Below are 17,644 nucleotides of genomic sequence, written 5' to 3'. Positions count from 1 at the left end.
CTTGTAGAGATTGTGAATTCTAGTGGTGGTTGGGTTGGAGTCATGAAGTAGTCATTAAGAAGTCGTGAATTGTCGAGTTAAAATCTTGTACAGTAGGATTGCGGTCGGGTAGAAGTAGTAAACAGTAGTTATCAAAGGTACCAGGATTATAATTTTGTACGTCACGCGCGTTTCGTCTACATAAGACTCATCAGTGACGCTCATATCAAAATATTTATAAAGCCAAACAAGTACAAAGTTGAAGAGCATTGAGGATCCCAAATTACAAAAAGTGGTGCCAAATACGGCTAAGGTAATCTATGCCTGGGATAAGAAAATCCTTAGTTTTTCGTAAAAAACAGGCCTGATCAAGAATGTGGTCCCGCTTGATCGTGGGAATTTGAGAAATCGGGTTCATAGAGTTGATCTAATCGGCTGTGTGAATCTGGCTGATCTTGTGCGGGTAACTAAAGCTAGGTTCACACTACCGATCCGATCAACTCGATCAATCCCGATCATGACAAATTAAGTAATCGGGAGACTGGTCTGACTCAATCGACAAGAATGCTCGGGGTTGTCTGTCTTGGTCGTCATCAATCTGAAATTCTACCCGATAATTTTTGACATGTTAAAAACATTCGAGTAAGGATTGAGAAGCCAGTCACTCATATTTAATGCTTCCTCGACAAATGTACAATGCAATGTAATGTTAATTAATATGTTTTTCTGTGTACCTTTGTTTAACTTAGGTGATACCAGAATAAAATTATATACACCAGAAGAGATCGACTACTCGTCGAGTAACGGTCGAATTGATCGGGAAATGATCGTGTAAAGATCGAGTTTGGGTGGAATACAAATATTTTACCGATCATTACTCGATCATCTCGACCTTTGCTCGATTAGTAGCAAATCATTTCCCGATCAACGCCAACCTGTTTGATCTGTGGTCCAGATTAACTCGACCGATGCCCGACCGCTTAGATCACTGCAACCTCTATATTATTTTGACCCCAGACCAAATCGACCAATACCCGATCTCTACGCGACCACATTCGACATCTCTTCGATCTTTACTCGGCCATACACGAGTACACATGATTGCTACACGATTGAGTAAAAATGTTTGCAGATCTGAATAACTCTCATAACTTTGCTTTCGCAAAAATACATTGTCACTATTTATTTTTAATTGTACCAAAAATCCTCCATGTACAGTACTGGTCTGTACATTTGCAAGGAGGGGTAAAATTATAACAGAGAGTCAAAAGATACCAAAGGAACAATCAAACTGAAAGGTCGAAAATACCTACACAGCCATTACGAAAAACAAAAACGACAAGAAGACAAACATGCAGCAGTCTACATAACACAACATAGAAAGCTTAAAACTAATTAGCAACACGAAACCTTACAAAACCTGGGACTATCTCGTGCAGGTGTTCCGGAAGGGAAATAGATTCTGCATTTTGGTCCCTTGGGTTTTTTCAGATATGAAAATAATTGTGCAATAAAAAATCATTATTAGAATGCTAATGACTAATATAGCCTCCAAAGTGGGGTTTACCTGTTTTATGAACTATTTTCTGTTTGACTGTTGTGTAGTATAAAAATAAGATCAGGTATGATTGCCAATGAGGTAACTCTCCACAGGACACCAAATGATACAGAAATGAACAACTATCTGCCACCGTACAAACGAACTTTTTGACGCAATTTTACAGAAAATACGACGAAAGACAACTGATTTTGATTTGATCTCTTGATAGTTATACGTAAACAGTTTCAGAAAAGTTTTCACTCCAGGGGATTACAAGTCTACTCTTGGTCAATTTTGGGAAATATATGACAGCTTTACCACCTTTCTACAATAGTTTTTAGCCAACAGGTAATTGCCATGGATACACACATACATGTATGCATATATATGATACAAACAGCAAGCTTCATTTGTAAAAAAGCAAGGAAAAGGGGATGGTCAAATTTATGTATATTGCAATTGCTATCTAACATAAGTACTAATCCAGTGACAAATCTCATTTTGTGGTATCATTTTCAAGAAATTTAAAGACCAGTTAAACTCCCAAAACATATCAGCTTAGACTCTGAAGAAGTTTTTCAACCATTGGGGTCCTCTTTGTCGAACTCCTGCAAGTCTCTGATGCTACCCACACAGTGGTCGCCGTGTTACACACTGCCTCACCTAGACGTCTCGGCATCCGTTGCTGTCTACGCCTTCTTGTTCGTCTTCTACGTACGTCCTCACAATTAGTTTCCGTTCTCTAATTTTGATTAGCCTCAATCAAATTGTATGAAACGTACACACAACACTTATTATCATAAAACACAGATCAAGTTCGAATTTGGTAGGCGTCACTTTTGTCGTTCTTGGGGAATGAACCTTTATAACGTTATATGCAAGCTGGGGCATTATCTATGTCCCATGGACACATTCTTCGGTTGTTTGGTTAAATTCAGTAGTGCACAGAAGGTCCGAGTAAAACCATACATTTAGAATATATCTATATGGAAATAAAGCAGTTGGATTTATAGAGCACAGAGAGATAGGTTAAAGATTGTGACGAAGCTTGAAGAGAGCGTACGTACACAATGTATTTACGGACGGACAAAGGCAACACTAATACCCCGTTTCTTCACTTGTATGTGTAGCAAAGATGAGGTATAAATTTTATAGTGTGAACACGGTATTAGTCTTAATGACCCCTACGCTGCGGCGTCGCATAAAAAAATATGATGTTTTTATATAAAAATTGTATATACCCAACTAATTCCCGACTATCCCAACGACTATCTATACGATCCGGTCGATCTGGTTTGATAGAGATCAGGCTGTGATCGAGTATAGTTTATTTGGTCTAACTAGTCGAGTAAAGATCGTGTAGAGATCGTAAATTGGTCGGAATTATCGAATATTTAATCAATTAGTGGTCGGGTTGGAGTCGTGAATGGTCGAGTTAAAAGTCGTGTACAGTCGAATAACAGTCGGGTAGAAGTCGCAAACAGGCCCGATCAAGATTTTGGTTTCGCTTGGTGGTGGAATTTTGGACAATAGGGATCATCAAATTGATCTGATCGGCAGTGTGAACCTAGCATAAAATTTAAGTTTCCAATGAAAATTACAAGAAAACAAAAATTGTGACCTCTATTTTGTATTTCATATTCCGATTTAATTCGGATTAAAGTCAAAAAGTGTGCAAAATATTTTAAAAATCGGGAGATATGCAATTCGGTATCAAGTTACTTGTGCCATTAAATGTTTTGTAAACTCCCATGGCACATTCTACTTTATTGTCATCCAATGTTTTTTTATTTACTTTTTGTTGCTGTGTTACAGTTTTGTTTTTCGTTTATTATTTTGTACATCAATTAGGTCGTTAGTTTTTTCGTTTGAATTGTTAAATACGTTTGTCATTTCGAGGCCTTATATAGCTGACTATGCAGTATGGGGTTTACTCATTGTTGAAGGTGTCCTATAGTTGTTAATTTCTGCGTCTTACGTATCCTTTGGAAGCGTTAAAGATGGTTAAAAAGCCAAAAACAACTAGCGCTTAATATGTTTTCCCATTTTTTATAAAGAGAATGAACCAACCAACAATAATTCACAAATCGATCTAGAAATGATGATATATTAAGGAATTAAGAGGGGAAATTCTACCACCAGGAAAGCGTCTACCGTGTGGTTATGTCGGTGTAAATATAAAAAGGAGGTAGGGTGGGAGAAGAGGGGAAGCTGATAAGTAAATGAATCCATTTTAAGTGATTATTTCATGCAAAACAATCCGTTTTGTCATAAATAAAATAAAGATTACTGACGTGCGATATAGTGTTATGTGCTATAATATTGCCACGTGCTCAACGCTCGGAACATGTGGGCGTTCTTCAAATAATTTTAATTGGCCAAAATGGGAGGAGTAAGCAATTAAAATTACTGTGTTAACAGGTTAAGCGAAAAACCTCCTCCATCAATCACTTACTTATTTTTAATAATTATTTGTTTTGTGCATAGACAATAAAATAGAAGTTACTAACACTAAGAAATAGCGGTTAACCGATAAAATAGCGGTTAACCGATAAAATAGCGATTAACCGATAAAAATAGCGGTTAACCGACATATTAATAGCGATTAATCGGTATAAATAGCGATTAATCGGTATAAATAGCGATTAACCGATAAAATTAGCGGTTAACCGACATATAAATAGCGGTTAATCGATAAAAATAGCGATTAACCGATAAAAATAGCGGTTAACCGGTATATTAATAGCGGTTAACCGATAAAAATACCTTTTGAACCAAATGGTACACCATACGTGCACAACAGTGTCGTCATAGCTGATTCGGTGCGATCACTGTCTTACAAAGGATGAGTTTGCATAATGTACGGTGTTTTACTAAGTGGAATGTCAATAAACTCACAGTAAGAATTATTCTTTACTTGCTTTTCCATTGTTTTCCACAATAATTGTTGCGTGGTATTCTTTGAATTTCTCTGATGCTTTGGTTCTCTTTGGACATGCTTTTTTGAGGAATTCGTCTGGTTCAATCTTATATAGCGTAAATCAGCCCCTCAACTACTTTTTACATAAATACTAACTTTGGCTTCAACTCCTTGTTCGTCCTTGTCTGGAGATCTTGTTGAAGTTCCAGTTTGGCAAGCATTTTGGAGACTTATCCACCCTATCTTGACTTGTAATCTCTGGTGATAAATTTTGCCGCTTGACATGTTTTATTTTGTTACCGGGTAGGGGTCCCATACTATGGTTCCATATTAAATAATGAGATCAATTACTAAAAGTCTAGTTCATTATCCAATCTGGCACAAAGTTCAATAACTGGAATGCCACCCAAGTTGAATATATGGTGACCCACTATAACAGCATAATTACTTGGAATTGTGTTTAATACCATGATGGTTCAAAAGCATAAACTTAAATGGAGACAGAAATTTGACATGAAAGATTTTGGATTAGTGTAAATTAAAAATTAGCTTAATATGATATATGGTTAAAGAATGAATATCAAATTGAACAGAGTTGTTATAAAATATCAATATGGCAGAGAAGTGGTTTCAAGTTTCATATAAAGGGACCTGACTGACATGAAATAAAAAATCAAAGGAGTATCCCTATTTGTCTAATCTTCAAGGTGAAATAAAACAAGTATAACAATATTATGCTATTGTATAAATCTACAGAAATAGAATTTGCTTCAAGTAACAGAAATAACTATGTCACTATAGTAACTTATTTAATGAGTATGTGGGTAATTAGTCCTATATAAACATATGACCTCAGGAGCATTATTTACTATTTCTATTTACTGTTCTGATATTTATTTTTTTACTATCAATGTGTCACACTTCGCATTCAAAATTTAAAAAAATAATGAAAACATCAGTATAAAAACGTTAAAAATTGAATAAGAATGCGAAGTCATATGTTATAGGACTAGTGGGGTATAAGAGCTTGTTACAACAGGCTCTTCATAATCATATGGTTTGAAAGGATACTAGTCCACTTGTATTTTTGTCCGTCTGATGAGTTAAGCCTTTTTCAACTGATTTTTATAGTTCGTTCTTATGTTGTACTGTTATACCACTGTCCCAGGTTAGAGGGAGGGTTGGGATCCCGCTAACATGTTTAACCCCACCACATTATTTATGTATGTGCCTGTCCCAAGTCAGGAGCCTGTAATTCAGTGGTTGTCGTTTGTTTCTGACTTACATATTTGTTTTTCGTTCATTTTTTTACATAAATAAGGCTGTTAGTTTTCTCGTTTGAATTGTTTTACATTGTCTCATCGGGGCCTTTTATAACTGACTAAGTGGTATGGGCTTTGCTCATTGTCGAAGGCCATACGGTGACCTACAGTTGTTAATGTCTGTGGCATTTTGGTCTTTTGTGGATAGTTGTCTCATTATAGCAATCATACCACATCTTCTTTTTTAATAGTAGTCTGTATTCTTGATTTAGAAAAATGTAATTGCAAGAAAAAAATTACACATTACTTAGAGTACTTTAGATCATTCAGGTAGTCTTTATTTAGTATGTACAAAAGAACAGCCAGTAGCCATTGGATATTGTAGATCATTTAAATAGTCTTGACCTTTTTATCAGTACAAAAGAACAGCTAGCAATCGTTGGATATTGTAGATCATTCCAGTATTCTTGATCACCTATTTATTTGTACCAAAAAAACAGCCAGTAGTCATTGGATACTGTAGATCATTCAGGTAGTCTTGACCTATTTATTTGTACAAAAAAGAAACCAGCCAGTAGTCATTGGATACTGTAGATCATTCAGGTAGTCTTTACTCTTGATCTGTTCATTTGTATTAAAAAAACAGTCAGTTGTCATCTTCACTTCACACACGCATATACGAATATCAATTATATGCTTACGAGACATGTTGCAATGTTAAACTTATTACGGTATGTGAAAATCAAGACTTGCATAAAAAGTATCCCAATATTAGAGGCAGTGGCGTCATTTTTCCTCAGAGCTCTACTTTTGTTAAATAAATTGGAAACAAAAAATAACATGACATGATTACTAAAAATGAAGTGCATTTGTTAGTGAAATCAAAACAAAACATTGCAATCATTACAATGTGAGTTGCTTAAAGAGTAAGAGTTTTTTAAGAAGTTACTTGTGGTGTATGAATGATAGGTTGGATGTTAATGTCAAGGAGACCGCAACCATTCAATGAAAGAGGTCAACATTGTATTCAACCATTGAAAACTATCTTTAAATTAGAACTATCACTGAGTGTGTACTTATTAATGAGCAACACAAGTGCCATATGTGGAGCACCTGAGATAACCCCAAACTTTTGATGGGTTTTCCGCTCATTCTTCAATTAATTTTGTGTTTTGTGTACTGTTGTTTGTCTTTTTCTTTTTTATCCATATTTTTATTTTGAACATCTATTATTTGTATTTATTAGATCCGTGTCCAGTCAATGTGATCCTTGTCCAGTCAAGTTACTATTATAGTCAATGTGATCCTTGTCCAGTCAAGTTGTTATTATAGTCCATGTGATCCTTGTCCAGCCAAGTTGTTATTATAGGTAAGTGTACATTATATGTGAACTATATAGGATCATTTACTATTGAAATTTGTTTCAAATGTAAAATGTTCAAACTCTATAAGGGAAGATAATGTGAAATGTTCAAACTCTATAAGGGGAGATAATGAAAAATGTTCAAACTCTATAGGGGAAGATAATGTGAAATGTTCAAACTCTATAAGGGGAGATAATGAAAAATGTTCAAACTCTGTAAGGGAAGATAATGAAAAATGTTCAAACTCTATAGGGGAAGATAATGAAAAATGTTCAAACTCTGTAAGGGAAGATAATGAAAAATGTTCAAACTCTATAGGGGAGATAATGTGAAATGTTCAAACTCTATAAGGGGAGATAATGAAAAATGTTCAAACTCTATAAGCATGGTGAGGGGAGATAATGTAAAATGTGCAAACTCTATAGGGGGAGATAATGTAAAATATTCAAACTCTGTAAGGGGAGATAATGTTAAATGTTCAAACTATAAGGGGAGATAAGCTAAAATGTTTAAACTCTATAAGGGGAGATAATGGAAAATATTCAAACTCTATCAGGGGAGATAATGTAAAATGTCCAAACTTTATAAGGAGAGATAAAGTAAAATGTTCAAACTCTATAAGGGGAGATAATGTAAAATATTCAAACTCTATAAGGGGAGATAATCAACATATAGTTTTTACATTCAAAATACCACCAATGTTTTTATAGTAAACAAGACACAAAGAATGTGATAACATTATTACAATGTTATTTGTCTTCAAATATAAGCATTGAACTTGTGCTATAGAAAAATAAAGTGAGATATATGTCAATGACAGCAACCCAACAAAGCAAGAATGGAGATGTGTACAAGTCAATATATAGTCAACGATTCAAAAATAACCTCATATGATAAGGTCCATTAAATTTAGGATTTATTCATGTTAATGAAATAATTGCACTTTATACCTTTTTATCCCACCACGGGTAAATTATGACGTGATTGGTTTAACACCGTCACATGGTGACCCCCTATGGATCTGTATGGGGTTAGTAAATTTCATATGGGTTCATGACGTCTGTCTATTTTTAATGGTGAAGTCATCTATTGATGTTGTTGTATTTCATTGTTTATTTTTATACAAAACGCAGCAAGAAAAGTCCCATGTGCGATAAATTCGTTATATCGTATATATGGTTCACTACTTACCCCCTTCGGCCTCAGCCTCTATGGATTTTACTAACCCTCTATGGATCCGTAGGGGGTCAATAGCGAACCATTTAACTTATAACTGTAAGTTTATTTTATTGAAACAGGGAGATAACACACACACATTGATATGTTTATAAGAAACATTCATAACAAGTACGAATGAAGTATTTTTTAGTCATACTTCAATTTTACATATATATCGTGCTTAAACAAGTAATCAGATTTATAGTTATTTTTCACAGATGCTTTAGATGATGGCACAACCTAACTTATAAATTAGGCTGACCTCAGAGGTACATTCATCAGTATTTATTTATTAGTATGTATTGTATAAGAGAACAAAACAAATCAATCCATAACGACTGCCTCGTTGATCTTCATGGTGTTGTGTGTTGTGTTAACTTTTAGTGTGGGAGGTGGTGGGTTTGAACCGTGGACAGTTCAACCAAAGACTTGAAAATTAATATTTGCTGCTTCTCCAAAATGAGGTAAATCAATACAGAGTAAGAAGTTTTCACATCTGTTATACAGCCACTTCCTGTTTTCACATCTGTCATACAGCCACTTCCTGTTTTCACATCTGCCATACAGCCACTTCCTGTTTTCACATCTGTCATACAGCCACTTCCTGTTTTCACATCTGCCATACAGCCACTTCCTGTTTTCACATCTGTCATACAGCCACTTCCTGTTTTCACATCTGCCATACAGCCACTGCCTGTTTTCACATCTGTCATACAGCCACTTCCTGTTTTCACATCTGTCATACAGCTACTTCCTGTTTTCACATCTGTCATACAGCCACTTCCTGTTTTCATGTCTGCCATACAGCCACTTCCTGTTTTCACATCTGCCCCATACAGCCACTTCCTGTTTTCACATCTGCCATACAGCCACTTCCTGTTTTCACATCTGTCATACAGGCACTTCCTGTTTTCACATCTGTCATACAGCCACTTCCTGTTTTCACATCTGTCATACAGCCACTTCCTGTCTTTACATCTGCCATACAGTCACTTCCTATTTTCACATCTGCCATACAGTCACTTCCTGTTTTCACATCTGTAATACATCCACTTCCTGTTTTCACATCTGTCATACATCCACTTCCTGTTTTCACATCTGTCGTACAGCCACTTCCATTGGTTGATAGTTCGAAATTATACAACACTCATTGTACAATGAAAATTACTTTTTCTTGGCTTCTATGGAAGGGAATGATTTTATTTTTAATGAGCAGCTTGAAAATGTTGATTTGTAGAATGTTAGCAATTTTTATGCCCCATTTATGGGAATGTTTTTTGATCTGTGGGTCCGTCTGTTCGTCTGATCTTTCGTCCGTTGGTCCGTCTGTCCTGCTTCAGGTTAAAGTTTTTGATGAACTTGAAGTCCAATCAACTTGAAACTTACTACACATGTTCCTTATGATATGATATTTCTAATTTTAATGCCAAATTAGAGATTTTCCCAGTAAACAATCCTGGCCGTGGCCTTATACACATTTTGATGATGTATGTTAGAAATTTAACACAATTTCAACAGTATATAACTATTCATAACTATTAATGATTAACCTTTGTTGTTAAATTGAACATGTGTTAATAAAATTATGTCTGTTCCAGAAATTACTATGTCCGCCCCTAAGGGACAGCCCTAAGCCCTTTTAAAAAAAAATCCCAGCACCGACAGAATTAAAAATTAATAAGAACAACACTCCCTTTGCATTTTGATATTTCATACACAACCACCCCCAAATAAAATTTAAGAAAAGAGCTTTCCCTGGGGGAGAGGGGACATAATATTTTCTAGAGCAACCAGTGGTTATTTTACAAATAATAATGAGTCCAAATAATTAATGAAAGAAGTTTAGTTTCACAATATTGTCATTTTTCAATTAATTTAAGATATGCAAAGGATTCTACCTTAATAAATTTAGCATGTTCATTGATACAACAAGACCTCATAGCATATGCCAATGAACGCAATCTATAAAATCAACAAATTATAATTAATATAAGAAGAATGTGTCCATGAGCCACAAATGATCTTCTCAAACTTAATTTAAAGGACATATCTAGAGATCAGTAAAGCAGATGCTCTCCAAATTCAAACTCTGCGTTTTATGATAAGCGTTGTGTATTGGTTGCATAACATGTGGTTTAGGCTAACGTTAGATAACAAAATTCAATTTTGAGTTCAATGTACATGTATGTACGTACAGTACAAGAGTTAAACTATATCACTCAGTTAAGGAGAACAGAAAAAGAGCTGATCAACTGATGTTTACCTTTTTAAAATCTTGGTCCAAATTTTTGAGCTGGTGCATGCTTAACTGTTACATGGTTACTGCAATGATTTCCTCAACCTCAGACACATTGGATCTGTGGATTTATATACAATACTCTGGAAAAAAAATACGTTCAATTATCTTTTATATTCTTCTGTCTGTTTCATATAAAAAAGAAAATGTGGTATGATTGCCAATGAGACAACTCTTAACAAGAGACCAAAATGACACAGAAATTAAAATTTATAGGTAACTGTCCATACCGCATAGCCAACCATAAAAGGCCCGAAATGACTATGTGAAACAATTCAAACGAGAAAATTCACCGCCTTATTTATATAAAAAAAAATGTTAGTCCAACAAATCTTTAGGAGAACAAAGTGACAAATTTAAATGCATTCCAAAATTCATAAGTTTTATGATTGATTACAACATTGTTTCTGATCACATACATGTATTTAGTGATTGTACATGTAGCTCGTCATTGATAAACATTTAGATTTCATACTATAAATTGTACAGCAAAAAAGATGTCCCTATGTACTGTTTTTAACACCTGTAAACTGGGTTTTACCCTGAAAACAAGAAAATGTTACCCAACTTTCAAGGCTAGATCCTAGTCTAAATCATTATGACACTTTCAAGACTTGGAAGGCTGTTTTTTTATTTTTTTCTGGGACGCCTTCCTACAACGACCGAATCCTATTACGACAACTGTGATGGCTATCTTAATTTTTTTCTGTGACGCCTATATTTTACAACATCTTTATTGGCACAATTGTCTATTTCCATGTCAGACCCAGTGATACAATGATTGATCGTTTGTTGCTCAACATCCAGTGGCAAATATTTCATGCATGTTAGCGACGACCCCCAGTGATATATGCAGCATCATCATTAATAGGCCTAGTTTGTAATATGCCAAGTTTGAAATGTGCGGAGTTTGTAATGGACCCAGATCTCTAAAGTGCTGAGATGTTTAGCTTCACATTTTCTGATATTGATAACATGGATAAGACTTTTATGCTTCAATGATTATCAAAAAATAACAGAGCAAAAGACACTTGTAGCCTTAATATATAGGGATAGTAGCTCTTGTCACAGATAGAAAACAAGTACTTGTGGCTGTGCACCCCTCCCCCTTTTTTTTTTACTTTCTACAGTTATTACTTATTTCTAATTGCATATAATCTTCAGAAACAACACAAGTATGGATTCAAATAACACACATTATGGCTAAAATATCTTGTATCAGTGCAATATATTGACAGTATAAGAAAAAGTATCATATTTCAACACGGTCACGTATAACAGCCTTGAAAGAGGCGCCCAACACGGTAACAGATGTTTTATTTTCATCAATCAAACTTGTTTTTATTATGGAGAACCTATTTGGTGTAATGTGCAATCATTATTTTACCTTTTTCTTTGTTCTGGAATCTGGATCAAGCTAAATTTCCACTGCAAATTCCTCACTGTTTTCAAAAATCAAGCGGCAAAAGTGCGCATGCTCAGACTTTTCATAGTATGCAGCGGTAAAACCCGAGTACTGCTGAACGTTACACTAATCAAATCGTGAAAAACGATTATGAAATCCAAGTGATAAATGATGACAAAATTTTAATGATATATTAAACAATAAATATTCATATAAAATACATATATTAGAACATTAAAATTGGATTTGTAATATTTTCTTTGACATCTTGATGCAAATTATGTCTGCGGGGAAAAAAGGGGGAGTTTTTTTTTTTAAATCGAAAAAATCGTAAATATATTCTAGTGAAGGTGAATGATCGATATATCCAGGAATACTCATTATGACATACCCCAAAAATTCTTCCCATAAAATCAGATTTCTACAATGTATTCACTACGTTCTTATAATGTCGATACGTTACGTCGGATTATGACAGTTATAAGCACGTTGTCACAACGTAATAAAATGTTACGTCCTGACAAGGTACTAAATTTACGTGAATCCGACGTAATTTTATAACGTCGTCTTTACGTCTGCATCCAACGTTGGATTTTTACGTTCCCACAACGTTGGTACGACGTAAACTCACGACATGACGTTCAGACGACCATTAACCGACGTCGGGAGTACGTCGTGTGTTTACTGGGTTCCCATTTCACGGTCCACTGAACATAGAAAATAATAATGCGGATGGGGCATCCATGTACTTAGGACACATTCATTTTGTTTATGCTGTGCAACTTTTTTCTGTTACCCAATAGTTTGAAATTATTCAAATTCATTGTATAAAGAAAATGTTCATGAAAGTTCATGTGATGAATAACAATGATACATGTATCCCTAGACTAAAGAATAATGATATAAACAATTACAGTTTGTCAGACAGCCTTCAACAATGAACAAAACCCATACCATATGACAATTAGGAGTTGTGGTATGATTAACAATGATACAATTATTCCTAGACCATAGGACAAAGATATAAACAATTACAGGTCGTCTCTCAGCTTTCAAAAATGAGCAAAACCCATACCATATGATAATAAGGAGTTGTGGTATGATTAACAATGATACAATTATTCCTAGACCATAGGACAAAGGTATAAACAATTACAGGTCGTCTAGTAGCCTTCAACAATGAGCAAAACCCATACCATATAATCATCTATTAAAAGCCTTGGTATGATAAAATGTGAAACATTTCAAAAGAAAAAAAATCAACAGCCTACTTTGTACAACAATGAAGGAAAAACAAATATGGTACACAGCCTCTAACTAAATCCACTATGTTATAGGTCCTGTGCATACAGAATAAAAAAAACAAACAATTGAATTTAATTTGACAGTTCTAGTTGATTATAAATTATTGATAGTGTTTTAAGAAACTGTAACTTGATATTTTTTATGTGTTTCTTAAAGCTGGTAAAAATATTTTTTGAAATTCTTAGATCTGGGAAAGTGCAATAGATGTTCTGGTGTTCGATGGAAAGAGTCACATCCTGCTTGTAGAATACATTTGTACATCATTTTGGTATGTTATCAGATCTTCAAGGTTTTTAGTTCAGTTCATTAACTTCTAATAGTTATGATAGTGCAGAAAAGTTGAGATAAATGACTGTTTCAATGCTATTATTATTTAATTGAAATTAGTATCTAAAAATATTAGGTCAGTATATTACATCCAATAATGATCATGTATTTTTAATTCACAGTAACTATAATACATGTACCTCAATAATAACTCAACAGTATATATCGAATATAATTTTTCTTTTCTATTTTTAGGATATAATGGAGTATTGGAATAAGGTAAGATTTACCTAATAGTCCCCTTGTCATGTTTAGTTTTGTTCCCCATTATTGTACAATTAGATATACACTATAATGGAGGATTGGAATAAGGTAAGATTTACCTAATAGTCCCCTTGTCATGTTTTGTTTTGTTCCCCATTATTGTACAATTAGATACAAGTATGTGATAATTTAAGATAAAAACTAGTAGAATATTAGGTGAACTACAAAACTACGTATACTGATCGAAGAAAACAGATCGAACAAAAAATACAAAACATTTGACAAACTAAGGTGTTGCTAATAACTAATAGCAGAAATCCTCTTAATTGTGTTATCCACCTAAGAATTGGCTAAGTATTCAGTATAGTGTTGTTAGTGTGTGACAACATGTGTGATTTTAAAAGTAGCTGTTTCAATCATAATAATATGATTTTCTGAAAGGAGAATGATTCTAGTTTAGGGTTTTACATGTAAAAAGATAGTTAGTTAGTCAGAAAACATAAAATTAGACCTAAATAGCATGTTGGAAAGAGGTTATGTTGGACACAACAGGACATTGAAAATTGAATATTTTCCTTTTATATGAAGGCTTTGTTAATAAATATATTAATTTTTCTCTGACAGTTCATATGATCTTCAATTAAAGTATATCATTTTGTTAAATTTTTCAAAAACTAAGTCATAAGTTTGAAAAATCTTTAAATATGTCGGACAAACAGGGACATTTTTGGATGAGAATTTGTTTCATTTGCATCATTCAAAGTCAAAAACAAAATCAAAACTATGCTGTTAATACTAATATCAACAGCTGGTGTTCCTCAGCAAGAGGTAAAATGGTTCATTATTAAATATATGGATAAAACGAAACCATAAAAAACTATTGGATGAACAGCGTACAGAATTCATTTGTTGTAGGACAAACATAGGACAGATTATATTCCCTGTCGGGCAAAGATAGGACAGAATTTATTATTTTACTGATCCTAATGGCAATTTAAAAATGGGCACCTCTTAAGAAGAGACGAGGAAGGGTCTGAGAACTATTTTTAAATTTATGTGGACTTGTTAGTTATTGTTAACAAGTTTCTTTTTACTTTTAAAAAGCTGTTACGTCCGACATTAGAAGATTTTGTCCTAAGGTTCGTCCAACAGAACATTATCGGACTCTTGTTACGTCCTAATTTTCAAAATTATGTCAAATTTAGACTGTCAACAGTTTTAAAACCTTTATTTTTCATATGTACTGTTGTATTTAAGGTTAAGTTATTGTCGAAGTGGAAGCGAAATTGATTCCGTGACTTGTGGTAGCCATTGTAGAGAATATCTTGGATGTTGGACGTAACATTAATTCGGATGTAACTTCCATCTCTTGGTTGGACAGAAAGAGCGTTCACCCCTTCCATGTTGTTGACCTCGAGTAAAAAGGAACAGTTGACAGCAATACCGTATGCACATCGCGATTGTCGTAAAATTTGTTGTCATAAAAAAAACTTAAACTGAGTTGGCAACTTGCAAATGAAAATTGTAATTTTCGCCCGTTATGGTTGGACAGATTTTTCAAGAGTAAACTTTAATGACAATTCCTGAAAAAAATAAAACTTTCTGCTGTAACTTCATGATGAATTATCAAATTTTAGTTAATAAGCTCAAGCCTCAAGATAATTTGTGCATTTAATTGCCCTCTATTGTTACATAACTTATATTTCATTTTCACTTAGGAAGAAGACAGAAAATGTTAGTCAAACAACGTGACCATTTAAAATTGTTTTTAATCCTTATTTTTCGAAGATTTTTCATGTTTTAATGTCCTAAACCTTGCCAAACCTATTGTATTACCTGAAAATCCTTTTTACCTAGTTGCCATTCATTAAAAAAAAGGTTTATAAAACAATTTTGATTTTGGGTCATTCGACCATGTCACGAAATAAGCATGCAAAAAATAGGGAATTCAACACTTCATTTATAAAGTACTTTATTCAACAATAAACTTTTCATATGAGATTGTTTATATTATCTCTTCATCATTCAGTGAATTGATTAGCTACCTGCATTAAACCTCAAAATAATTTAAAATATGAAAAAAATGCATTTTTTCTGGGACACCCATTGAAACAGCACTTTACTGAATACTAAGCCAATTACACGGTTGACAATTAATCTTCTTATCTTCTACTCATAACATGAGTGACACTTACTTGTCTTATCTTCTACTCATTACACGGGTGACACTTGATGGTTTTATCTTCTACTCATTACACGGGTGACACTTTATTGTCTTATCTTCTACTCATTACACAGGTGACACTTAATTGTCATCTTCTACTCATTACAAGGGTGACACTTAATTGTCTTTTCTTCTACTCATAACATGGCTGACACTTAATCGTCTTATCTTCTACTCATTACACGGCTTACAATTAATCGTCTTGTCTTCTACTCATTACACAGGTGACACTTGATCTTCTTATCTTCTACTCATAACATGAGTGACACTTAATTGACTTATCTTCTTCTCATTACAAAGGTGACAATCAATCGTCTTATCTTCTACTCATTACAAAGGTGACACTTAATAGTCTTATCTTCTACTCATTACACAGGTGACACTTTATCGTCTTATCTTCTACTCATTACACAGGTGACACTTTATCGTCTTATATTCTACTCATAAATATACGCATATATTCCAACAATTACATGCTATTTAAGGAACTCCTCTCTGTCTGAATGTTACATGAAGTAAGAATACTACTGATTTATGTAGTCATTGGGTTTAAATTAGCGGTGGTCCTAGATCTGAGACCTATCAGATTAGCGTTCGGACTTTGGATTTGGTTATTAGTTGCATCCGTCAGACTTTTAATTTTCAAGTTTTAGAAAACATTTGTATAGAATTATTGTTTAAACACTTTGTTATAACTTCTAAATTGATGTGGTAATGAGTCACGATAAATTAGCTTTGTGATTAAATTTATTTTTAACTTAGTAATCTACTTCCTGGTTCATTAATAGTACAGCGTGTCAGATGACAATTTTTATGGGTGCTTTCGTCAAGTTCGTGTTCGTCATATTAACGCATGTGGTTGTCAACTTTGCTAAACCATGAGTTTGTTTTGCTTAAGCATCAAGTCTTCTAAGAGAAAAACAGGCGAGGCGGATGAAATTCTGGCTACTTTGGGTGTAGCTAAACTAAAGAAGCAATGAGAGTTTAAACAAGGATAAAAGATATGATGGCGAAAAACATAAGCAAAAATTTAAGTCTCATTGGCAGAAAGATCACCATTGGCTCCAATTTGGAGAAGCTTCCTGAACCATGACCTGTAATTATAAAATAACTAACCCACTCTGATAGGCATAGTGCTTTAGTGAGAGGGTCACAAAATCTTTAAAATTGATCCAATCAAAAGTCAATGTTTGGACCTTTCATCCTAAGGTGTGGACCTTCCACTTTACTGTTGTAAAGGTCCAGGACTTTTCAGGGAAAAATGTTGATTTGAACCACTGAATCATTGCTATACAGAAGAATAAAATTGAGAATGGAAATGGGGAATGTGTCAAAGAGACAACAACCCGACAATAGAAAAAATAACAGCAGAAAGTCACCAATAGGTCTTCAATGTAGCGAGAAATTCCCGCACCCGGAGGCGTCCCTTAGCTGGCCACTAAACAAATTTATACTAGTTCAGTGATAATGAACGCCATACTAATTTCCCAAAAGAAGAATACATATAAATTATTACCTGATTTAACAGTAAGGACATTCATTACAATCTATTAAATGTAATTTCTATATTTTACTTACAGAAAATTGTTACAGCTGCTAA

General features: G+C 34.0%; 1 long non-coding RNA gene across 1 annotated transcript in view; it reads left to right on the top strand.

Moving 5' to 3' along the window:
* The window catches only part of LOC143054898 (uncharacterized), a 241,665-nt gene extending 227,829 nt beyond the window's left edge, over positions 1 to 13,836 (top strand). The window contains exons 4-7 of the long non-coding RNA XR_012971870.1: positions 6,948 to 7,070; positions 8,502 to 8,552; positions 13,475 to 13,557; positions 13,812 to 13,836. This is a non-coding gene — a long non-coding RNA (uncharacterized LOC143054898). The remainder of the gene's footprint in view (positions 1 to 6,947; positions 7,071 to 8,501; positions 8,553 to 13,474; positions 13,558 to 13,811) is intronic.
* Positions 13,837 to 17,644: the final 3,808 nt, after the last annotated feature.

The sequence above is a fragment of the Mytilus galloprovincialis genome, chromosome 12 (assembly GCF_965363235.1).
Source record: "Mytilus galloprovincialis chromosome 12, xbMytGall1.hap1.1, whole genome shotgun sequence".
Taxonomy (NCBI): Eukaryota; Metazoa; Mollusca; class Bivalvia; order Mytilida; family Mytilidae; genus Mytilus; species Mytilus galloprovincialis.
Note: the sequence above shows the minus strand (reverse complement) of the source record. Positions and strands in the feature narration are given on the sequence as shown.